Below are 25724 nucleotides of genomic sequence, written 5' to 3' on the forward strand. Positions count from 1 at the left end.
GGTGAAGATAAAATGCCCTCTTAATGTGTTGAAAGTGTTTGTGAAATGATAGTGCTCACAACCCCACAGAAAGGACTAGAGTAGCAGAGTACAGTTAATAAATTAGGAAAAATCAGCCTTTTGGAAATGACAGGCAGAGTCTCTTGGGAAAATCATCTGAGTAATAAAGCTCTCTTTTCATACTTTCTCTAAAGATGTTATGCGAAAAGGGAATATGTTTAAAAAAACCCCAAAACAATAGCAATCTATCCTAGTGCAGAAGAAGGGGTATGAAGGATACAGAGAAGTTGGGGGGGTTTGTTGCTTTGTGTTGGGTTTGTTTTGGTTTTGTTTTGTGGTTTTTGGTTAGTCATTTGGTTTTTGGTTTGTTTGGGTTTTTTTCAGTATTTCTGCAGTGCAGCCTGTGGTCCTCATTTCTCAATTATATTTTCAATATATGTTGTGTGCTTTTTTTGAGTTCCTGGCAATTCACCTTTCCTCCATCATTTCTCAGATGTAATTAATAATGATCGAGAAGGTACTTCCATTACTACTTATGTGCTCAAGAATAATTTCTTGCATCAGGATTGTATTTGAGGGGAGAATAATGGCTAAAGACAACAATAAACAGATAGTTTGAGCAAACAGATAATATAGGAAAGTAAACTAGCATGTTAAAATGCCTAATTAATTGTCAAGGAAGATGAAAATATTCTAATACATTTATGGAAAATTGGGAGAAATAAAGGAACATTTCCATTGCTTTTCAAACTGGAAGGGTCAGTAAGCATTAAAGCCTTTGTTTTGGCTTTTAGAATAAAGATGTGTTGTAATTAGGTTTCTAATGCATTAATTTTTAATACAGGCAGAGAAAGAATAGGTTTAAGCGTCTTTAAAGAATATTCTAATTGTTCTTTCAAGGAAGAGTATGTTTAAGAGTCTTTCATTAACTTGGATGCTTTTAATAGGCTAACTCTAAAAATATTTTTTGTCTTGAGGGCTTAAAAAAAGTGAGAGGCACTTTTTGAATCATTAATTACTGTTGAGAAATGATGGAAGACAGGTTAGATCCTAGGAGACTGAAGAAGAACAAACAGTATATAGAAAATGTAGTTTAAAGGTGCGGAAAAAATGAGCACAACATGCAGTACTAGACAAGAAAAAAAATCTCTAAATGAATTATAAATCAATTTATAAGACCTAGAGGATAATTAAAAAAGCAACCAGATGAATTTGACAAGAACAAATTGCATCAAACAAATCTGTTTACTTTCTTCAACGGAAAAATCATCATCTAGTGAATAAAGAAAGGAAGAGCAGCCTGTGATATTTTAGCCTTGTTAAAATTCTGATATCATCTTACATGACCTTAGCAAACAAACTAGTGACTCATTGACCAGGTGAAACTGTTATTCAGTATATGTGCAGCTGGCTGATCCCCTGCCCCCACCCTGCCCTTGGTGGTTTTCTCTCAAACAGAAAGGGAATTCCTTGGTGCAGCTTTAATGTTTTCAAGTTCAGTTTTGCTGTTAAAATAGAATATATACTTCAAACATCTCTAGATTTCACTGTGTTAGGAATATTTTAAATACTATGGGAAAATACCAGAATAAGCTTTGAGAAATTATGAACAGGCTATTGATTGGTATGGGAGTGGAGGATCTCAGGGCTTGCAGCAGATGGCTAGCCACATGTTAAAACAAGAAAAAGGTCAAATAAAATTTTCTTCTGGTAATAGGAAGGAAATCACAGATCTTAAACTGAAATGGAGTAACAGGAGTTTTACTTGTAACACATGGGAGTTAATTATTATTCTCTGACATTGGTGAAACCCTCAACTTGAATAGTATGTAAAGTTTTAGGAATCATCTTTCAAGGACTGTATAGGCAAAGTGGAGGTTGTCCAGAATAAAAGAAGTCCCACAGGTTTGGAAAATATTGCAAACCATGAAAAAAATCATTTCTAGTAAGTTTAAAAAGAGAAGATCTCTTTTGCAAGATACACAAATCCCGGATAAAAAGGTAAGAATTACTTCCCCACACCCCTCTAGTACCAGCAGAAAATAGGAATAATTTGTTGATGATGTTAACAAATGAGGAAACCACTTTAAAGTGGTAAGGCTTGTAAAACTCTGAAAAAAACTACCAAGAAAGAATGTGGAGACTCCTTCAGTTCATGTTGGATGGAGTAAAACAAAGTTGATATTGGTCAGAGATGATCTAAGTGAGCTTTCTTTCCTGCTGGAGGGTACACTTGTGGATTTTGAGATCTGTTCTAGCCCTACTTTACTATGTTTTTTCTTATTCTTAGCTCTAAATGTGCTTCTTCCCTTTCAGGATAAGCTCTGTTTCATTAAAACTACTGACAGAACTTTTGTATTGAGAACATTATGTTCAGTAATTAAGAACACAGAATGACTTGTGTGGGATGACTGCAGGTATGTTGCCACTGCACTCAGCATTTACGCAGGAAAATAACTTGTGTTATCAAAGACTCCATGGAGATTTTGTTTGTAGTTAATAACCATCTATATAGTTTTACCTAAATATTAAAGATAAATACCAATGCAATAGACAATGTTTGTTAGATTTGGATTTGACCTTTCCCCTCATTATTACTGCCATGCAAAGGACTAGTGTGAAAACTTGGTAAAATGTTTTAATCCATATTTTGCTATTTTGCTAATACTGAGTATTTCCACCTGAATTTGGAATAGGTAAGTATACAGAAAGAAATAAAACTTAAGCTTATTAAACAATGTTACTACTCTTTTTCTGCATAATTTGCTTTGGATTTACATTTCTCCTATAGCAGTCTTTAATGTAAATGAAAATTTCAGGGATATACTAATCAGCTAGTACTAGCCAGCTAGAAATAAATCCTGAAATACTGGGCTATATACATTAATCTTTCCCCCCCCCTTGATATTCCAATTGATTCGGAGTATGCTGACTTCAAGCAAAAAAACCCAAACCAAAAAAGTACCTTTCTGAAGATTTTGATGGTATTTCTGAGAGCTACCAGTTTTTAAAAAGCTAGGGTAATACCAGAGAATTACACAGAAGATAAAAAAGAAAAAAATGTAAGTACATATAAAATTTCAAACACCTGTGCAATTCCTGAAATAAATTGAAGAACTGCCTTTTCTGTCAATCTAGTGGGTTTATACAGGAGATAATGTTCTAGGCCACTATTGCAAATGCTAATATTAAGTATTTCTCTTACAGGAAGAATCTACAAGGTATTGAGCAGTTTTCATGCTAATGATACAGGCTGTGACTGCTTGCATAGTTGGACTTTATATTACATTATCATCTGAACTTTTAGATAATATCTGTGTCTCTACAGAGCTAGAGAATAAGAGAACTCCCTTTGAAGGTGATTTCTTGTTTAGCCAATATTTTTCTAAATTACTTCAGTCACGTCATACCATTTTGCCCTGAGGCTGCCAAATCCACCTGGAGATATCCACATTGTAGGGCCAGTTGTGAGGTATAAATCAATAAGATCTCAGTGCCATTTATTTATCTTCTACTTCCCTTCACTCATCAGCTTCAGGGGGAAAAAAAAAAAAAAAAAAAAAAAAGAAAGAAAACATTCTCTCCTTTGCAATTTTCAGCAGCATTACCCTCTCCAAATTAACCCAGGAGCCTAAGATTTGGGCCATCAGTCAATTAGCACTTCAATGATAACATGTCTTTTGGGATAACTTTATTGCAAATGGGATTAAGGACATTTTCCTCTTTAAACCTGTAGACTTAGTGAGCCAGAGTATATATTTCGGTTTCAGCAAAGTCTGAAGCACCCATGTATGCAGTCCCACAGCTGCAACTTGCTCATCAGTAGACTGATGTAAGGAGCTTAATAATGTAGCTACACTCCTGTGTGAAATAGCTAATGGAAGCCCTTTTACAACTGTAAGTGTTGTCTTCAGAAATAGCAGGCTCTGTGTTATTATAGAAAGAGAGAAAACCCAATGGAACATGAAACTTACTTGTACTGAATGTTGTGAGGGGGTGGATCCCATTTGCAACTCTGTACTATGTACTCTTCTCTCCCAGTGCATCAACAGATTGTCAATGTGTTGTCCAAACCGTATGGAGTAGCAGGCTCATTACTCCTGAACAATACATAAGTAAGGAAGTTTTCTCTACAGAGTTGTTGCATTGGTGATAACACCTTTGAGTGGACACGGTAGGTTTGTTTTTCAATACTTATCAGGTGGTTCTAGTCACAAAACCTTCAGAAAAAAACAATTGGGTTTTAACCTGGAGAGGTGTAAGGTGCACTACATTCTTGGTCTTTCTGTTCGTGAGGAAGTCATGTTTTAAATGGAGCATTTGATTACTGCTCTGTTTCATCTCTTCAGTGATTTTTGGGGGGTTTTTGTTTGTTTTTTTTCCCCCCTCTAAACTTGTCTTAGAGAAGTAGTTTAGGAAGACGAATTCTGGCCTCCCAGATCCAATTACAAGGTCTCAATACTTTGAAATTTTCCTTCACTCTACATAATTCTGTCATTGTTGTCTGTATGTCCTTTATACATTTCATTTGTAACTGCATCTTTAGAGGATTGATAAATACTCCATTCTTCAAGATCTTCTTAATCTGTTACAGTTCTGCATATTTCCCTAAAATTCTATCTTTATACTTTTAATTTTATTTTCTTTTTGATCAGTTACAAACTTCAGGTGTTATTTTTGGGTCTTGGTCCTAACCCTGAAACCAGCTAGTGACTCAGCCAATGTATATGAAAGAATTAATTTTGATTCTGGAGTTGCAGAATAATTGGCCCTTTGGGGGATACATGTTTACAGACATTTTTCAGGAGGCTACCCTGGTTCCCAGCTATTCTCAGAGTACTTTGTCACACAAGTTTTCTTTAGTCCCACCAAGACCTTGTACTGTAATGTAATTATGTAGCAAATAAGGGAGTTTACATAAATGTATATTCAAAAAGACACCTCCTGTCTCCCCCCACAAACACTCCCTGAGCCCCCCCCCTTCCCCCCGAATTAGTGATATTTGCAATCTGTTTTCAGGGAAGTTGTCTGAGATCTGAGCAATTGCAACTGGAGTTGCAAAGGTACCTGTGGTGAAACAGTCCCATTCAGAACCCTGCCACCAGGCATCCACTTCCCACCAATTCATTACATGACAAACAGAGCCTTTGCCTAAAGTGAAATTAAGAGTATTTAATTCCTTAATAGGTTTGTCATTAGATAGGTTGAGCATTAGTTTAGACCACTTGCTGTAATGCTTGTAAAAAAATTGCATTTATACCTTTGCTGGACACACTTTGAATCTGTTTTTCAGTCTGATAAAGATAGTTGAAGTCAGCCACAGAAGCTGATTAGGAAAAAAAAATCTACAAAATCTTTGCACAGAGGAATGATATATCCCATATAAACAACCATCTGAAGAAGTTTTTATTGCAGGGTAAGAGCTGTGCCAGAAGTTATTGGCCAGCCATATTTGTTTTTGCTGACACTGTGGCATATTGGCATAAATGATTGACTGCATGCTAACTTTTACAGAACATTTATGAATGCCTCATAAAGTCTCTCCAGATTCTCTAGGTTTTCATATTTGAGATTGTTTTTTTTCAGTTATATTCAGATATAATTTGACTTATTTTCTCATTGTGCTGTTTCAGTTAATGTTACTTTCTTCTGTTTTGAAAAACCACGGGTTTAGTTAGTTTCCCTTCGGATGATGATATTCTTTCTTTGGTATTTGCTCCAAGGGGAATAAGATTTGGTAAGAGGCAGTTATATGTATGGAAGTGCTTTGGTTTAAGTTGCTGCCTCTGAATTTATGCCTTGATAGGTTGTTCTCCTTAAAATACCTTTTTTAATGTTTAAGATGGCTGAATATTGTGGCCCACATAGTCTCTAGAGGATGACTGCCCTCCTTTTGTGTAAGTGGACTGGAGAAAGAGGAAGAGACATTTGGTTAGCGTGGTTGGCAGCCAGGGCTGTTTTCTGAATGTGTTTTGTGATCTGATGGTGGTTGTGGCCTGGTGTGTCTCCATCCTGTTCGACCTTTGATAGCCTTTAGACAGCTCTGCTTACTTACTGCTTCTTCTCTCTGTGTCTGGATGACTGAGGGCTTCAGATCAGTTCGTTATCTTCCTGCCATCATCTCCAAATGGCTTTGGTCTATCCTTTGTTTTAGACTGCCCTTTGTTTCCCTACTCTGGGTGTTGCTGAGAAACCACATGTAGATACATACTGGGATCTTCATGCTGGGCTGTGTCATCAAAACTTGCCATCCTTTTATCTGTTTCATTTCTTGTTCCTTCTGGTGCTTCCACAGCCATGCATTTTCCATTCCTAGGAAATTTAACATTACTATTACAAATCTCTGTGCGGAGTCAGAAGAAATTATCCATTTCCTGTGTATTTGGCTGATGCACTGTGCAGTGAAAACTTGGGAGGGATAGCTTAGCAAAGTTGAATCAAAATTGCTAGGTTAGACTGGTATGCTCAGAACTTCTTAGTTCAACAGCCATAAAAGGAGCCACAGACAGGCCATTAGATATTAGATGTATAAGGCCCCTAAGGGACAGGTCTCTTCGTTGTGCTTTTGGTGGTGTTCTTCTGTCACCAGAGAGCATGTGGAGAGTGATAGAAGCAACTAATACCCTGTGGGAACAGAGAACTGCCAAAAGCTGGTGCAAATGCAGGAAGCAGCTGCCTGCAGCCTTCTTTTTCTCTCTGTAAAACAGATACCATGAGGTACCGCGGAATAGAAATCTTTGTCTTCTCAGCCTAAAAATACTTGAAATGCTGGAAGGCTGCATGTCTAGCGTTAGGACTTCCTCTCTCCTACTGTTGCCTTAAGACTTTCTTTCTAGGAAAGCAGAAAGCGAGCTCCATAAATAGAAAATGAGAAAGAACCCTGTAGCTGTCAACTCATCTGTGTTGCAGTGGTTAATGGCATTACAGAACTCAAGTGCTGAGTTCCTCTGGAGAAACACTGTTGCTTTTGTGGGTCATGCTCCCGTACTCAGCCTCCCACTCCAGAAGGACAGGGTGTAGAGGAAGTTAAAAGGAGTAATAAAAAAATTAATTGATAAATTTTTAAAAAAACTGAAAGGACAACAGAACAGTAAACTGTTCTTAGAACAGAGATACCAAGACAAGAGAAGAAAGGCTGTGCAAGCCAAAAAAGAGCAAATATAATGATGAAGTCAGAACAGATAGGAAGAATATTACCAAAAAAAAAAAAAAAAAAAAAAACAAACCACCAAAAAAACCCAAAAAACCCCAAAACCCAAAAAACACAGAACAGATAGGAAGAATATTGCAAAAATAAATAAATAAATAAACCCAAGTGGGTTATATAGGAGTTAATCAAATGGAAGCATTGTAAAGTATAATGCAAAGGTATTTATGACAATCAGGAGTTATACCTACAGAACACAACACAGATACTTGTCAGGCTCTGGAAGCGTTATACCCACATCAGCATGTGCCTGTGTTAATTAATGCAAGTGTGGCATGGTGCTGAGGTGGTTGCAACGCTCCCAGGCCTGGAGCTGGCTAACTAGCAGATGGCGTATCTGTGCGGTGCTTTCAGTTGCACATGATGAAAGCAGAGGCCAAGGTTGCCTGACTCAATCTAATGCAAATATAAACAAGAAGACTTGGAAATTGCCTTTCTGTGGAGTGTTGGGTGATAAAGGAGGAAGAAAGAAGGAAATAGAAAGAAAAGGAAGAGGGAGGAAGAGAAGAATAAAGGTAGCTAGGGGGCCTGGGCCCCTGGAGGAAGAAGCAACCAAAGAACATGTTGCTTCCCACACATTAACCCCAACAGTCAACAGCTCACATCCTCCTGTCATTTCTTCCAGTTTATACTAATCTTTTGAAGCTTCTACTTGTGAAGGGCTTTGCAGTAAATATAAAAAGCAGTACAAAGGGGATGGCAAATATTTAGCCTGGAACAGCTCACAGTGTCACTGTTCTTCCTTCTGTGCAATATAAACAACTGTTGCTGTTTCCAAGATGAATATCACTCTCATCGCTGTTAGAAAGAACTGTGAATATGGTGTTTGGTATTTTCAAAATATTTATAATATTGAGCATTACTATGGCCCACTTACTCTGTCTTCTAGAGACTGGAAACAATACAAAGAGAAACAGATGCTTGTTCAAGTTCAGAGCTGAGGTCTGTCACAGAAAGAGCCCAAAGAGTAGTAGCAAATGGAGTTACTTCCATTGTAATGGTCATGAGTGTTGTTCCCCAGGGCTCAGTACTGGGACCAGTCCTGTTTAATATCTATCAACGATCTGGACAAGGGGATTGAGTGCACTCTCATTAAGTTTGCAGATGACAAGTTGTCGAGTAGTGTTAGTCTACTTGAGAGCAGGAAGGCTCTGCAGAGGGATCTGGACAGGCTGGACAGATGGGCCAAGCCACTTGTAAGAGGTTCAAGGGACTTGCACTTGGGTCACAACAACCCCACTCTGCTACAGGCTTGGGGCAGAGTGGTTGGAAAACTGCCTGGGGGAAAAGGACCTGGGGGTGCTGGTGGACAGCCAGCTGAACATGAGCCAGCAGTGTGCCCAGGTGGCCAAGAAGGCCAACAGAATCCGGGCTTGTATTAGAAATAGTGTGGCCAGCAGGATAACAGAGGTGATCGTCCCCCCTATACTTGGCACTGGTGGGGATGCACCTCAAATACTGTGTTGAGTTTTGGGCCCCTCAGTGCAAGAGGGACATGGAGGTGCTGGAGGGTGTCCAGAGAAGGGCAGCAAAGCTGGTGAAGGGTCTAGAGAACAAGTCATATGAGAAGCATCTGAGGCAACTGGGCTTGTTTAGTCTGAAGAGGAGGTGACTCAAGGGGTGACCATATTGCTCTCTACAACTATGTGAAAAGAGGTCATAGACAGGTGGGTGTTGGCCTCTTCTCCCAGATAACAAGTGACAGGACAAGAGGAAAGGGCCTCAAGCTACCCCAGGGGAAGTTTAGATTGGATATTAGTAAAGATTTCTTCACTGAAAAGGTGGTGAAGCATTGGAACAGGCTGCCCAGGGAGGTGGTGGAATCACCATCCCTGGACATGTTTAAAGAACCTGTAGATGTGGTGCTTAGGGACAAGGTTTAAGTCCTGGGTTAGCGGTTGAACTTGATGATCTTAAAGGTCTTTTCCAACCTAAATGATTCTTTGAAAGTATTTCATTCCAAACCTCCATGGTCTTAGTCTGCTGTCTCTTCAGCAGAGATCCATACATGCAGTCCATCTCTCACCAATTCCCCAGCCTAGCAATAAAAAATCCCAGATAGGTCCTGCTCCTGCGTCACAAACTCGATATCCTGCCTAGCATGGGGATGCTGTGACTTTCTCCTGCCCTTGGATGAGTGCTATGGAGGCATGAAGTATGGTCCAAGCTAAATGCCACAGTGAATTGAAATTCATGTGGCAGAACAAAGTTAGCAATATAGTTTTGATGCTGAAGTAAATATTAAAGTAAGTCAAACTGCCGTGTACACTTTGGACTGTCATGCATTTTAATATATAATTCAGAAAGCCTTCTTTGTAAAGTTTCTTCAGTTAATCTTGGAGAAATAAAATACAAAATCAAATGCTGACCTGCTACAGAAATTTATGTAATAGCTTGATTCAGAGTTTCTTTCAATTCTGTTGTGAAGAACTTGGCTTCTGAGCTGCAATTAAAAAAAGAATTTTCCCCCTGAAGCCTCAGTTTGGGTGATATGATAAAAGCTGAGATTTCTTCTTTTTATTACTTTTTTTATTTTTCATTGTCAATTCAGTTAGGTTTTTTTTTTTTTTTTTTTAATGATAGTTATCTCTAGAAGTTTCTGTACACCACTCAAAGGAGACATTTTAAAAAATGAAGAGTTCCAGTATCGTATGTGTGTGAAAAATGCAGTATTCTAATTGTAATAATTCAAAGGCTGATTAAAAGTGGAAAAGGATTTAATCTGTAAACGTGGAGAAAATGAAGTAGAATGTTCATGAACAAAATGGAAAAATTCCATTTATTTCAAGGTAAATATTGACTAGGAAATGCAAATGATGATTAACATGTACATATGTATGAAATTTGAAAGAATGCTGCTTTGGTTACAGAATAAAATAGCAAAAATTTGAGGAGTACTGACTGTACAGCTGTAATCCTTGTTGTTTTTTCAATCCATCCCTTGTATATAGAATGAGGTGGCAATGCAGAGGAAATTTTGTATCTGAAGATTGTATGTCAGTGTCTATGCAAGGGGGAAAATATCTGGGGAAGCATGAGGTGATCTGAAAGAAAAAGAATAAATATGCTTCAAGCTCATTTCTGCAGTATTTATCCAAATTCATAAAAGCCTATCGTGAGACTAAAGCTTAAATTTCCAACTGAGTCTATAGTTTCTCTGGTTCTGAATTTTGTGAAAAAGAATAACAAACAATTAAATCCATGAAAAATAATATAGAAAGCCTTTTCTGTGGGAGTTTTAGTAAATTTTCTCCATCACTGTTCTTAACATTAATCTGTCCCTGACTTTTAATTTTGTCCCATTGTTTCACTTTAGAGAACGGTGCCTTATCTATAAACTACTTGTGAAAAACATCTACAGCAACGTGTGTATGGGATGCTGTTGTAATAGCTTTTTCTTGATAGGGTTAGAAGTATTTCAGTTAGTCAGTCTCTTGGTACATGAAATATATTTTTTTTAATTCTTAAGCTTTTATCATACTACAAAGCAAAAAGTTAGAAGGAATATAATTTGAATCAATGTCATCCTCATGCTTTTGGATCCTGATCCCTTTATTCTCAATATGAAAGGAATTATGAAATATGAAAACTCAAACAGAAGAAGAAAGTTTATGGGATGTGGAAAAAGGGACAGGCCACTTGGGAGGAATATAGGGATGTTGTCAGAACATACAGGGAGGTGATGAGGAAGGATAAGGTCCATGTGGAATTCAATCTGGTGACAAAGGTCAAGGACAGCAAGAAGGCCTTCTTCAAGTACATCAGCAGTAACAGGATGGAGGACAGGAGAGGTTCCTGAGGACTGCAAGAAAGCCAATGTCACTCCAGTCTTCAAAAAAGGCAAGAAGAATGACCTGGGAAACTTCAGGTTGGTCACCCTCACCTCCATCCCTGGAAAGGTAATGGAACAGCTCAGCCTGGAGGTCACCGTGAAGCACATAGAGGAAGAGAAAGTCATCAGGAACAGTCAGCATGGATACATCAAGGGGAAATCATACCTGACCAACCTGATAGCCTTCTATGATAGAATTACTGGCTGGGTAGATGAGGGGAGAGTGGTGGATGTTGTCTAGATTGACTTCAGTGGGACTTTTAACACTGTCTCGCGTAACACCATTATAGGTAAGTTCAGGCAGTGTGGATCAGATGAGCGAGCAGTGGGGTGGATCGAGAGCTGGCTGATGGCAGAGCTCAGCGGGTTGTGATCAGCAGCACAGAGTCCAGCTGGAGGCCTGTAGCTTGAGGTGTTCCCCAGGGGTCAGTACTGGGGTCCAGTCCTGGTCAACCTATTCATCACTGACCTGGACGAAGGGACAGAGTGTGCCCTCAGCGAGTTTGCTGATGGTACAAACCTGGGAGCAGTGGCTGACACACCAGAAGGCTGCGCTGCCATTCAGTCAGACCTGGGCAGGCTGGAGAGCTGGGCGGAGAGGGACCTGATGAAGTTCAGTGATGGCAAGTCTAGTGTTCTGCACCTGGGGAGGAACAACCCCACACACCAGCACAGGCTGGGGCTGACCTGCTGGGAGGCAGCTCTTAAGAGAAGGACCTGGAGTGCTGAAGGGCAGCACGTTGCCCATGGGCCAGCCGTGTGCCCTGGCGGCCAAGAAGGCCAATGGGATCCTGGGGTGCATTAGGAGGAATGTGGCCAGAAGGTGGAGGTGATCCTGCCCCTCTACTCTGGCCTGGTGAGGCCCCATCTGGAGTACTATCAGCACTTCTGGGTTTTCTAGTTGAAGAGAGACAGGGGGCTACTGGAGAGGGTCCAGCAGAGGGCTATGAAGATGATGAGGGGACTGGAGCTTCTCCCTTATGAGGAAGAGCTGAGAAAGCTGGGCCTGTTTAGCCTGGAGAAGACTGAGAGGGGATCTTACCAATGCATACAAGTATCTTCAAGGTGAGTGTCAAGAGGATGGGGCCAGGGTCTTTTTGGTAGTGCCCAGAGACAGCACACGGGGCAACAGGCAGCACAAACTGCAACACAGGAGGTTCTTTCTGAATATGAGGACAAGAGTCTTTACTTTGAGGGTGACAGAGCACTGGAACAGGTTACCCAGAGGGGTTGTGGAGTCTCCTTCTCTGGAGACATTCAAAACCCATCTGGACACAACTTTGCAACCTGATCTAGATGAAACTGCTTTAATAGGTGGGTTCAACTAGATGATCTGCAGAGGTCCATTTCCAACCCTGACTATTTGATAATTCTGTGATAGAGGTTCAATAATTTGACAAATATAATGTAATGTAAAGTTATGTCTTGAAAATTACACCCTGAATGGAATCCTTGTAACGTTGTACATGCATGCAGATGCTACCTATATTTGAATCTTTTTAATCCTATAAGCATGCAGTGTAGCTTCGTTTGAAACCATATTCTTGCACAAAAAACATTGCTGGTTACCCCAGCTTGAAATGTATGAAGAGGTGTCACATCCCCATGTATCTGAAAAATAAAATTCAGCTTTCCTGTTTCAGCCTTAAGGAACTACATTAAACATATTGGAAATGTAAAAAATTCTGCAGCAAAGCAAATGAAGGTAGAGTTTGGCGCAGAGGAAGTTGGGCAGGAAGGAAGGAAATAAGACTTTTCAAGTGATGCAAGAAGAATGGTGAATACTAGACTTAAAGGTAGTTTGTAATGTCCTTAATTTTGCAATACACAACAGCGAGTTATGAATTAGAGAGGGAAATTCACATTCTTTTGTTAATGAGGAGCAGCTGAAACAAAGGACTTCCACCTAAAACAGGTAGAATTTAAGGACTTGAATCTTAAAGTGTGCTCTGAAAGGCCCACTGCTCAAGTGAGAGAGCACTTAAAACTCATAAAGTTTCTCCTGAGAAGTCCCTCCCTCTGGATCTGCTCTACACATACAGAAATGTTCTGGTTTGAGGATCACCTAGGTTATGCCTGTCAAAATTCCCTAAGAGGTTTGGCCTGAGTAGAGGACTAAGAGCTGATATAACACAATAAGAAGTTACTATTAAAAAAAAAAAAAAAAAAAAGAGTGTGAAAAAAGAAATAAATAGAGAGAGGGGAAAAGAAGTAGTTTGTGACACTTGATATCAACTGCATTTTATGTTACAGTGGTTAGGTCATTATTTGCCCAGCAAGTGAGAGCCCTAGGTTACATGTCTTCCTCCGCTTATGGGTGTTTGGATCCAAATTTGAAAATCTCATTGAGCAGTCAGGCTACTGACTAATAGTCTTTCGTTCTACTTGGGTAGTAACGGTAACATTCAGTCCCCATGTTCAACATGAAAGATGATTAGTTATGCAGGGGAGAGTGCTAAATTCATGGGTTAAGAGGAGGACTGAGCAAGAAGCAGATCATTCTTCTTGAGTAAACTGAGTGGTTAGTGCGGTTTCCTAGGAGATGGGTGTATTCCTGCTTGCTGTGCCACTTTTTGCCCTGTTGTGTGACAAAATAGAGGTAGACGCTGACAAACAATATTGGCTTCTGGCTACAGTCTCAGTCAAGGTTCCTGGACGAAAAGGCAACTAGGTATCTCATACACTAGTGTGTTAACCCATTCTTGCCTTTTAGTTACTAATGATAGTAATTTTGAGGTAATTGGCTTCAGTATAGGGTACTGTGAATTTTGAACTCCCAGGGATAGGCTATTCCAGCGCTCTGATGCCTCAGAATGATCAAATCTATAAAAAGCTCTATTTTTAGAGCAAATTTTGTTCCAAAGCTTAAGTTATCAAAACTGCCACTCTGGACAATACAGTCAGAGACATCTAAGAAATCTGGGGCTGTAGTTGTCTATTTTGTAAGAGTCTCGGTCTTATTAAATTAGATCTTGTTGACAGGAAAAATATTTTTTATCCATATGGGTTTGATTAAGTAGAAGATTAATTTTCAAGCACAACATTGAGACATCCTTTTAACTTTTCCATTTTTGCAAAGGAACTTTCCTCCTGTGATTTGTTGTGTGCCTGTGTCTTACTGAAAAAAGAAATCCTTGTTTATCACTGTTTTTTCTCCATATGCTGAGGGCTTGGGGTAAAAAATAAATTTAAAAAATATCTTCTCTATATGGTTTACTTAGAGCAGTGATGATGCATTAGTTCTTGAGCTACAGAAGAGTTGAACAAAAGATTTGTCTAATTTGTTTTCTTTACAAATCTGCCTATCTGCTGATTCTACATAGTTTATAGTGTTGTTAAACTCTAGTCTGTGGGGACATGGAAGGTAATCTATGATTAATATGAATGTCTGTCCATCTATCTGTCTGTCTACCTATACAAAGTAACAGCATCATGACTGTATTTCCAAGTAAATAGTAATTGCACCTAAGAGTCTTGATCATTGTGTAGGGTCTTAAAAAATCTAGAAATATGTCTGCAGGATTTCATAGACTAAAGAATTTCAGAGGTCCTCATGAATCTAATGGTTAAACTTATGGGAAATTAAGGCTGGCTATCCTATCAAAAAGAAAGGAAAAGGTAGCCCATTGAAACTGGTTATGCAAGGTTGTACCCCATGAGGGTCTGTCAGCCCATGTTCTTAGTCACACACTGCCTTCCAGCTGTCTTCCAAATACGATGTTACTGAAATATGATCCACTGCTTTGAATATTTTCTCCATCTTCTCCAGGTGGCATCTCTAAGGTTGTGTTTGTTTGTTGTTTTTTTTTCCTGGACTGTCCTTTTTCAGCTTTTTCTTACCCTTCATGTGCTCCCAAATGCCCTCACTTTGCTGACTGTTGGCTAATGCTCCCCCCACCCCGTACTGCCCAGTGCAACTAACCCATGACTAAAATAAATGCTTAAATGCTGCAACTTTTCTCAGCTATTGTAAGTCTTAAACTGGCCTTTTTCTGCCCACCCCACCTTGCTTCATGACATGTGTGGAAGGCAGATTTGCTTCCCTCTTCCAGCAGGAAAACCTTTGCTTCCTGTCAAAATTGGCATGAAAGGAAAATGATAAAATAAGTTACATGTGCAGGTACCCAGAGCAAGGATTTACAGTGAGAAATCAATGGTTTGGCTGTAGCAGCTATAGTACCCCTGATCCATGTGTATGAATGGAGAGAGGTAGACTATCAGGTCTTGGTGATGTTCATCTTGTCAGATCCACATTTGTTACCGAGTATGGGTTCTGGCATTGATGGTAACTTATAGTCTGTTTATCTACAGTGATAAATTTAAGGTAGTTTCTGAAGCTTTGTGTGCCATTAAAAGACTTTGTAATCTGATAGAATTCAATACAAGACAGAGAGGTACAGTTATTTTGCTGATTCACCCTGCTAGCCATGCTGATATAATCTCCTGGATCCACACCAGGAGTGTAAAAATGACTGAGTTTCTCTCTGGCAAAGAAGACTCCATATGCTTGATGGACAATAAAGTTCAGGAAGATTATGTCAAGATTTATATTTGCTGTTATTTAAGTTAATGGGGAAAATCTATCTAGGGGGATTGTATGCAGGAGATCCAGTTGAATTAACCATTTTAAGAGCAGGATGGAAGCCTATGAGGTTGCATATGTCACTAGACTTTTTCTCCCGCTGTTTGCAGAGAAAAGGAAAGTGACATTTCCTTTTTGTCCTTCTAATCATACTGATAAAAAAAGAATTTTGGAGGTTATGGGATTACAAAAAATTCCTTCTGCTTTAAGATTTTAAAGTTTAAGAACCTAAAAAATGTAGTTATTACAAGTGGGAATGCAAAAGTTAGCTGAAGATGTCAATTTACTAGGGAAAATCACAACAAAAAATGGAGCTACAAAGTCAGTCTACTTCTATAATTATGATTAATGATATTAGTGCAGCCCATTAAACATTCAATTTATACATCAAAACTTTGGCAGGTGGAAGAGTTCTTAATCTGATGGTTTAATATTTTTATTATTTATTTATTTATTGGTATCCATTTACATTCAACAATGCATCTCTTCTGGGACACTGTACAGATGCTTGCCTGCTGTCTTTTTGCCAAACTGGAAGTGGTCCCACCCTAACAGTGTAAGTACTGGGAGGGAAAACAATCAGGAAAAACCTCCGTTCTCCCAGTCGTGGGAAGGTACAAAGGCAATCACTGAGCTAGCCTGAGGTCTTGTCAAATACAAAGTAACATTTAATATCTTGGGAGGAACGAGAAAGATTAATTTTTAATTATTTATTTTATTCAAGTAGTGCATGGTTTCTTATCTGCTCACAAAGGCAATGTTAATATCATTGAGTGAGTAAATGTGTGTGACAATTTTAGAGTAACTGAATCTACCAAAATGATAATATTGTGACAGCAGCACAGAGTTGCACGCAGGTACTGTGCAAGAAAGTTTCATGTTAAACTTTGTATGCTAACTGGTTGTGTTTGTAGAGATGTAGCACTGAAAGCAGCAACCAAGATCAGGAATTCTCTGTATTGGGCACTGTTGTGTTCCAGTCTTTAAAATTTGCACTGGTTATCGGTTATGTCAATGTTGAGGTTAAGTGTGTCTCACTTTGCAAGACTGGGTAAGACAGACATTTGCTTATTCTAGAGTATTGCTGGTGTAAATCAGTGAGATGGACAAGAGAAGTTTTAATGTTCTGATTCAATGGGTAGAGAGGGATATGTGTATTATCTGTAGTGAGACATTTGCTTATTCCAGAGTATTGCTGGTGTAAATCAGTAAGATGGACAAAAGAAGTTTTAATGTTCTGATTCAATGGGTAGAGAGGGATATGTGTATTGCCCAGCTGCGCATATCTTAGTGTAGTCGTCACAGCCTACATTTATTAGGCTCTATACTGTTAACAGAGAAGGAAAGGGATATGTTCCCAGTCATCATGTGAAACAATCTATTTCTGTGCAGGTTCAGCAGATGGATTAAGTGCATTTCAGAACTCATATGTTATGTCAGACCCAGGGCAGCTAATAACTAAAATTAGATCTCTTGCGTAAAAGTAGATACATTCTGTGTAGTGACTTCTAGCTGAGTAATATAGGGTTTTTATCCAGGAATATATTGCTTTTCTCATGAAGTTGTCCAAAAATAACCCGAACCCAAACAACCCCCAAACAAGCTATCATTATTGAAATGGTGCATATATCTCAAAATGTAGAGATGACAGCACTCCAATATTTGTTTGAATATGTTGAATAGAAGTGAATAGTTTTGGATGAAGGCATAAAGTTGATTAGATTGCTCTTTAAGACAGCTATATCAAGGCATAAAAAAAGGAAATGCTTCAGCATTTCCAAAACATTTCCAAAAACTTTTCAGCTGCTCTCAGAACCATGGTTTAGGTGAGTTTTTACTGAAGTTGAATTTTAAAATTGTGGATGAGGCTTAAAAAATAATCTTTGTCTTATTGATTTGCTCTGTTCTCATGTTCTAGTCCCATATGCAAAAATGCCCCACTTTCCTGAACATCCCACCCAAAAAAGGAAAGCAAAACCCTTATTCCTTTCATTGTCTTTTCTTGAACTGAATCACATAGGCATTTTGTTACATGGTCATCTTAGCTTCATTATTCTGTTCAGGATTTAGCATAAAAAGCAATAATCAGAACTCAGTGAACTGGGTTTAGTTTTCAGCATGTTTCCTGCTAATGTTATCTTTATTAACTTCCCCTTTCATTGGAAATATAAACGTCTCAATGAATTGGTACTATATCTGTGTTCTGAGCCCCTTTTAAAAGCTAATACTGTATAAACCTCTGCTCCCTGTGGTCAACAGGTAGTTGATTCTTGCTGTTGTCACAAGTGTGTGTGTGTGTATTTCAAGGTAAGTTGATAACACTAGCTTGAAGCAGAGTGGGTGAGACCTAGGCACAGTGGAATAAGCATGGGAAGGTAAAGAAAAGGAAGAGGAGAAGGAGGGGCTGAGGGGAAGCAGATGTAAAAGGAGCAGAGGGAAAGAAAACATTAAAGTTGGTCAGAAAATGACTGTCTTGAGAGAAACTAGAACTTGCAGGTCTGAGGACAAGAAGCATGTAAGAAACCCTTGGAGTGAAGTACTTTCTTAGTGGTACTACAGCCACATTGATTTGCTGAAGGGCTCTTCTAGTGGCTGTAAGATTTCAGAGCAATGCTCATTTGCTTGGGTAGTTGAGCATGCATGTGACAGGAGAAAGGCCAGGCTGCTCAGACCTTCCCTTCTCAGCACCCTGATGGTATTGGCGGGTAGCTGTCTTACCTTGCTCTTCCTGCTGTGGTCCCATTCAGTTGCTTACAACTTTTTTTCCCTATTTTCTATTTTGTGTCCCTTGAAACATAGTTTTTTTATTTTTTTTTCTTTTTTTACTTTTCAGTCATCTGGCTTGTTTCCTTTCTTCTCTGCAGTTTGATTTCCCTTTTCCACCCAACGGAAAACTGTGTTAGTTGGGGTAGAGGCACCTATTGATTGATGTTTTCTTGTGCAGTTTGATTTACTAGAGTAATGACAACAGGTTAGGGCAGTACAAACACTACTGTGCAGAAGTGTGATCCCACTTGGGATGGCAAACGTGTCTTCTAGAGTAATACCTTATCTGAGAGAGGAGGAGGTGGGTCTGAGAAGTTTTCTCTCATTTTGCTTGAATATTGCAATCCTCTGTGTTTTTTGCCATTTTGGCTCTATGCTGCATGTCTGTCAGGACTCACAAGTTGAACAATATTTGAGCTTCCCCTACAACAATCCTTGAGGGAACAAAATAATTTGATTTAAAAACCTGTAACTGAAGACTAATCTACATATCCAGATGACCATTTATTCTACAGATCTCAGAATATGAAAAAGACATTGAAAGCTGTAGGAATTAGGGGTGGCGTTTGTTTTTGGTTTGCCTTTCCTGCTGTGGTTCTCTTGAGTTATTTCCAGTTTACCTGGATGAGACAAAATCCTACAATAAGGAGTGAGTATATTTCCTCTCCTTGAGAAGGGTTATCTAGGCAGTCAAGAAGACCAGCTGCTAGTGTAAATTTATTTTCCCACTTGGTTTTCAGCAAGGAATTCTTTTTACAAAAAAAATGGCATCTGTCATTTTAAAGGTTGTGAGGTGACATCTTGTTGACTGCCATAAACTAGAACACTTACGTTTTAAATTTTTGAGTCACAATTGAAGTACAGGACAAGAGAGAAAAATCAAAATGTAACTAAATTGGGCAAAACCAAGGAGACCGAAGAACAGGCTAGCAGCAGGCTCATGGCCCTAGGCAATGTAGAGCTGATGAATGGTTACAGATGAAGTTTTATTTCCATTCTGAATTCAATGTATGTGTTAAATAAATTAGTAACCTCATCAATATCCTCTTGACTTAATTTACTTTGTACAGCAGGAGCGCTCCTGATTCTTTCTCTTTTTAGTTCTGTTTGCACAGTGCTCTGACGGGGAACCACTTGCTGGCAGTGGCAGAGAAGAGGAGTGCAGGGGAGCACTTCCAGGGACTGCAGAAAAACATTGACTTCTGGACAACAGTTAGAGGACATCCAGCATACACTGTTTCTGTTTTGGTGTTCCTGCTTCTTAACCTGAAAATCTGGTATATAACCGGCATAATACTAAGTCATTTCCCTCTGTCCTTGGCTGCTGCTTTTCTGCCTTAGTGAGGCCTGGTAGTGAAATCTCTAATGTGTTGTTTTCACGGTGCAATGGAAAATGTGAACTTTAAACTGGGTTTGATTTCTCATTAAAAAAAAGTTGGCAAAAGCAGTTTTAACTCTGTATCTGTGAGGATGTAGCCACATTGCATTGTGTTTTCATCTGCCAGAGAGAAAGAAAAATAAAAATAGCTTATTTTTGCAGGGATCTGAGCCCTGAGAATTCTGTAACAAATTTTTGTGAGTATCTGGGAACTAAAGATGCAAGAACAGAAAATATGGCTTACTCAGCTGCATTGCGAAACAAGGCGTGTCTAGAGGGAGCCACAGTCCGATATGCTTCAGTGCTGTGGTATCCTTCTGTGGTCCTTTCTAGAAAGAGTCCTCAGTATAATAAATAGAAGTTTTATGATAAACAGTATTCCTCTAAAACAAAACAAAACTTAATCAGATATTATGGATGCCTAGATTAAACTGACAGAAATTTTGCAGTCAAGAAGAAAATTGCAAGCACTTTGGATTAATATAATTGAATTTTTCTGAGAAAACCTAGAAGTTATTTTCAGAACTTTTCTTATAATGATCCTAATTCACTAGAAAAAAATTAAGGAGACTAATGAAATACCATGCTACTTTATAAATGTAGATAGTCATACCTAATAAAAAAAAAAAAAAAAAAAAAAAGCAAAACCTATAGTAGAAGCAGAAAAACATTACCCTAAGGAAACTAAAAAATATCTCTTATCTTAACTGTGATTATATTAAATAATCCATAGTCGCTGAACAGAACAAGTAATTCCAAACCATTTTTGGCCCTGTTCATTACCCTTCGGATCGCAGTAGAGAGGAGCTGGTCCATTTAAGCCAAAAAAGTAATCTTAATGTATTCATTGGTGAACATGAGAAAAATCTGTCGGAATGGAAAAGGGCTGAAACAGTTGGATGGATTTAGGACATGTATATCTTGAAGCAGAGGTATAGGTAAAACAGTTCAGTGCAGGCACCAATAAGTGGAAGAAATGTTCATTTTAATGCACAGTTTTATATGACATGTATGTGAAATTGGCAATACTTAATACAGAAAAGGCACAGATGGAGGATGAAGTGTTCAGTAATAGGTGTGGTATAAGTCTTACTAAAATTAAAATGACAGAATGATTTGTCAACTCTCCCCCCCAACAAGCTTCTGTTTATAGTATGAATTACAACACCAATGGAACAGAAAAGTACCAAAGTTATTCTTTATCTTCCTAAAAACACGGTCCATCAAGTAGCCATTTCTTGGTATAAAGACTAGAAATTTGACATGAGCAAAAGTAACAGTAATTCAGAGCAGCCAATTATATGAAATTGAGCAAATAACAAGAACAGATTACATTAGCTGGAGCAGCACCTTGAAAAACTACCTAATTTTCATCCAACCTGGGTTTACGCAGAGTGTGCAGAAAAAATGGAGTGGATTATCTGCCCCAAAGGAAGTGTGCAAGGTTGGGTAGTGAACCGTGAGTATATTCCACCACAACCCAAAGACTCTGCAGTACTCACCTTGGTCTCTTCCCTTTGTGGCAGTACTAAAACCTTTCTTTAGGCTTCTTGTGAATTATGCCATGCAGTTCCTCCATATGTTCTTCCCTTCCTGCCAAGCTATCTCCTCCTGTTCCTGTAGAACTATTTTTTTCCCTGGCTATACGTTTTTGGACTCTAGCTGCAGTTGCCTAAGGTGCTTTCATCTCTCAGATGCCCATCTACCCCTGGTAAGCACCCTGCTTGTTTTAAATGTGCTGGTACTGGGATTTCCAGTATATGTATAATCCTGATGGTGTGTTACAGAATACTTTTGATTTTGTGGGATTCAACTTCTGTTGAGGAATCTAGCAAGGCATTTCTTACCCACTCCTTTTTGTGATAGAGCTGCCTCCCACCTTGTACCAAATGCATTAGGACAATCTGCTGCAGTTCAAATTGACAAACACGGACTTCAGTCCACTCTGCTGAGTATTCTTTTTACCATGTTGAACTCCACTGGATAAAGCTTGGTTCAAACGATTTCTTGGCCCTTAATTTCCAGCTTGATTGTTAGCCCCTCAGATGGTGCTTTAGCCTCTGCGTAGCTGAGTGGGCTGAGCAGCTGCAGTGTGTTTGCTTCTGCTGTGCAACAGCAGTGGACACAGTAGGTCTGAGGACAGAAATTTCAGATTAGTAACATCCTTCATTGTTGTAACAAAATCTGTCTGGTAGTGTCCTGGCATTAGCTATTGCTTGTGCTTTATGAGAGTTAGATTATAAATTTATTCACTATTACATGGATGAGGAATAAAATGCTTTCAACTACAGTGCATAGCAAATGTAAAATTTTGTAGCACAGGTATTGAACATTAGCTAGTCATGGGAGGTGTCAATGTCAATACATCAATGCAAATGCCTGTTTTACGGTGGTTTGTGGCAGCATTCTGTGCACTGAGCCCGGCTTGCCTATGTAAGCTGTTTGGCAGACTGCATTGTAAATGGTTTTCATTACTAGTGAAACTTTTCTGCCATCTTTTTAATGACTTGACTTAATGTAAATAATGACATTTTTTAATTTGCTAAGGAGTTGACATGAAGAACTCATTATGTGCTCTGAGAATTGCTTCTGTATAAGAAAGTAACAAAATATCATAATGACTTTTTGAGGAAAAACATACTACTTTTGTCTCTTCTGTTTTCTTTTACAATTTTGCTCAGAATAGAAAAGGAATGAAGAATAAAAGTTGTAACACTAGGTAGCACTTTACACCTTAGGTCTTTTTAAAGTATGTTTTAAAATATTCTTTTGGTTCCATCATCCCATAAGATGTATTTTGCAAATATTTACCATGGATGCTTAATACATGAACTCAGCTCATGAACTGCCGCTTTAAGAAGCATGTGAAGGGAAGAAGGTCGACTTTGCCTCCATTTCAAAACCTTTTTTTTTTGCACTGGTGTGATTTTTAATTGTACCATGGCTATGTCATGCACCTTTCTGTTGTCTAAAAACCAAGCTATGCTTGGTTTTTTGAAAAGAAATATTAGCTATGGAAAGCTAAATCAAAGCTATGTTGGACTGTGCTCTTTGACAGATACAAGAGAGGTGGTCCTGGGAGGAATCACAGAATGATTCCAGCATCCTTTCTTTCCTGATGTTACTTCTTTCAGTGATGAAATTGATCCATTAGATCCATAACAGATTCGCTGAGATGCTGTCGTCCTTCATGCTTTTCCTCAGCAGTTCTGGATTTGCTGCTGCTGCTGCTTTGCCATAGAAATGAATGAAACATTAGAAACAACATCATAACCTGATGTGGACTGCTAGGGTTCCCCTGTAGGCTTCCCTTTCCTATGGTTTATCGCAGCAGCATTGTTAAGCAAATGGTGCCTAACAATCTTTCTCCATCACTGGTTCCTGCTGCTTCCTAAACTGGTGGCTTTCTCCTTAGACCCCCTCCAGACCTTTTACAGCTTCAGCAGCCAACTAGTTTTGCATTTCTCTTTCTACTCCTGACATCATTGCACTGCAGTATCTCAGCATTTTGGTTCACATGTTCACTTTATCAAGATGATCTCCTGTACCTTGAGGCTTTCATCTTCTGTCTTTTCTTCTTGGGATCTTCCAGCTACATTTTGCCTATATGTACTACTCCTTTGCTTTCTAACATCCAATATCTTACCCTTCTCTCTCATCCAAATCCTACTGTTGTTTGTTGTCATGTCTAAATATCATCTCTTTTGTGATGTTTTAATGATTCCTGAAGTCTCTTAAACTGCAGCAGTTTTCATAGATCTGGAATTATACAGGTGCAAGGAGCACTGCTGGTTTCAAAGAGATTTTCTACTTTTTTTTTTTTTTTTTTAAGATTTGTCTCTATAAAGCTAACTGCAGGGTTAGCATTTTTAATTGCATGCTGCCAGGAATAGGGACTGTATTCTTTTTATGTGTGTTCTATAAAATGCATAGCATACTAATTCTGTGCAATTTTTTCTACTTTTACTAACAGGACTGTGGTGAGTTGACCCTGGCTGGAGGCCAGGTGCCCACCAAAGCTGCTCTGTCACTCCCCTCCTCAGCTGGACAGGGGAGAGAAAGTATAATGAAAGGCTCCTGGGTTAAGATAAGGACAGGGAGATAGCTCAGCAATTACTGTCATGGGCAAAACAGACTCAGCCAGGGGAAACCAGTTTAATTTATTATCAATCAGATCAGAGTATCATAATAAGAAATAAAAACTAAATTTTAAAACATCTTCCCTCCACCTCTCCCTTCTTCCCAGGCTTAACTTTACTAATGGTTTTCTCTACCTTCTCCCCCCTGAGTGGTGCAGGGAGACAGGGAATGGGGCTTGAGGTCAGTTCATCACACGTTGTTTCTACCACTCCTTCCTCCTCAGAGGGAGGACTCCTCACACTCTTCCCCTGCTCCAGCGTGTGGGGTCCCTCCCAATGGACACAATCCTCCCTGAACTTCTCCAGTGTGAGTCCTTCCTGCAGGCTGTAGTTCTTCATGCACTGCTCCAGCGTGGGGTCCCTCCCACGGGGTGCAGCCCTTCAGGCACAGGCTGCTCCAGGGTGGGTTCCCCATGGGGTCACAGGTCCTGCCAGCAAACCTGCTGCAGCCTGGGCTCCTCTCTCCATGAGGCCACAGCTCCTGCTAGGAGCCTGCTCCAGTGCAGGCTTCCCAGGGGGGTCACAGCCTCCTTCAGGCATCCCCCTGCTTCGGCGTGGGGTCTTCCATGGGCCGCAGCTGGATATCTGCTCCACCATGGACCTCCACGAGCTGCAGGGGGACAACCTGCCTCACCATGGTCTTCTCCACAGGCTGCAGTGGCATCTCTGCTCTGGTGCTTGGAGCCCCCCCTGCCCCTCCGTCTGCACTGACCTGGGTATCTGCAGAGTTATTGTTCTTGCACATTCTCACTCTTCTGCTGCAGTTGTAGTTGCACAGCAGCTTTTCCCCCTTCTGAAATACGTTATCCCAGAGCTCTATCACTGTCACTGATGGGCTCAGCCTTGGCCAGCAGTGGGTCCGTCTTGGAGCTGGCTGGCACTGGGTCCATTGGACATAGGGGAATCTTCTGGCATCTTCTCACAGAAGCCACCCATGTAGCCCCTCCTTTACAAACACCTTGCCATGCAAACGCAATTCACGCAGAACCTGGAACATGTTTTTCCTGCATATACCTAGAAATACTGAGTGATAATCACAGGTTACATTAGTACATGAGAGGAAATGAGTTATCTATTTCTCCAAGCCAGTTTTGTGTTCTGACTTTCCTGTCCTCTGACACCTCTGTGTAACAACAAACCTGTCGGCCTTGAGATGCCATGTGGTGTCTGAGTGCAGCATCAGGTGACACAGATCTGATGTGGTTCACAACTCTGTGGTTCCCTCCATGTCTGAGGCTGGATCTCTGCTGAAACAACAGAAGAGCTCTGCAGAAGGGGGAACACATGCTCTCCCCTGCATGCAGATTGGAAGCCCAGGACAGACTCGGCATAATTCATCACTGGCACTGGCACTTGAAGTGAAACCATTTATATTGCTTCAGGCTTAATAGTTCAGAATCAGTCGTGCACTATTCTGCCTGCATTTTTACACAAGGAGCCCTTAACTTTTCGTAACTCGCAGAGCTATCTTTATTTTGCAGCGCATCCTACCTCCACTCCAGCAGCAGGGCCTGCACATGCAGTTGCCAGTTATATGTTCCACTGCTCAGTTATCAGAAATCCTGATTCTTTGTTGGCTTGCACCACAAGAAATTATTTACATCACGCAGGTGTGAAAAGTAACTAAGTCAGCAGTGGCACCCATTGCAAGTGTTTGAGGTTGTTGCATTGCCTTCAATGAATTGCCTTGTTTACTGACTGTAAGCTTTACTAAACAAGAGAGAAACAACTGTAAGGCTTGACTTACCCTTTTTTATGTATTTTGATTACTTATTCAGCTACTTCTGTCATCTTCTGTCCTGGAGGAAAGAGGAATTTAG

The sequence above is a fragment of the Falco naumanni genome, chromosome 3 (assembly GCF_017639655.2).
Source record: "Falco naumanni isolate bFalNau1 chromosome 3, bFalNau1.pat, whole genome shotgun sequence".
NCBI lineage: Eukaryota > Metazoa > Chordata > Aves > Falconiformes > Falconidae > Falco > Falco naumanni.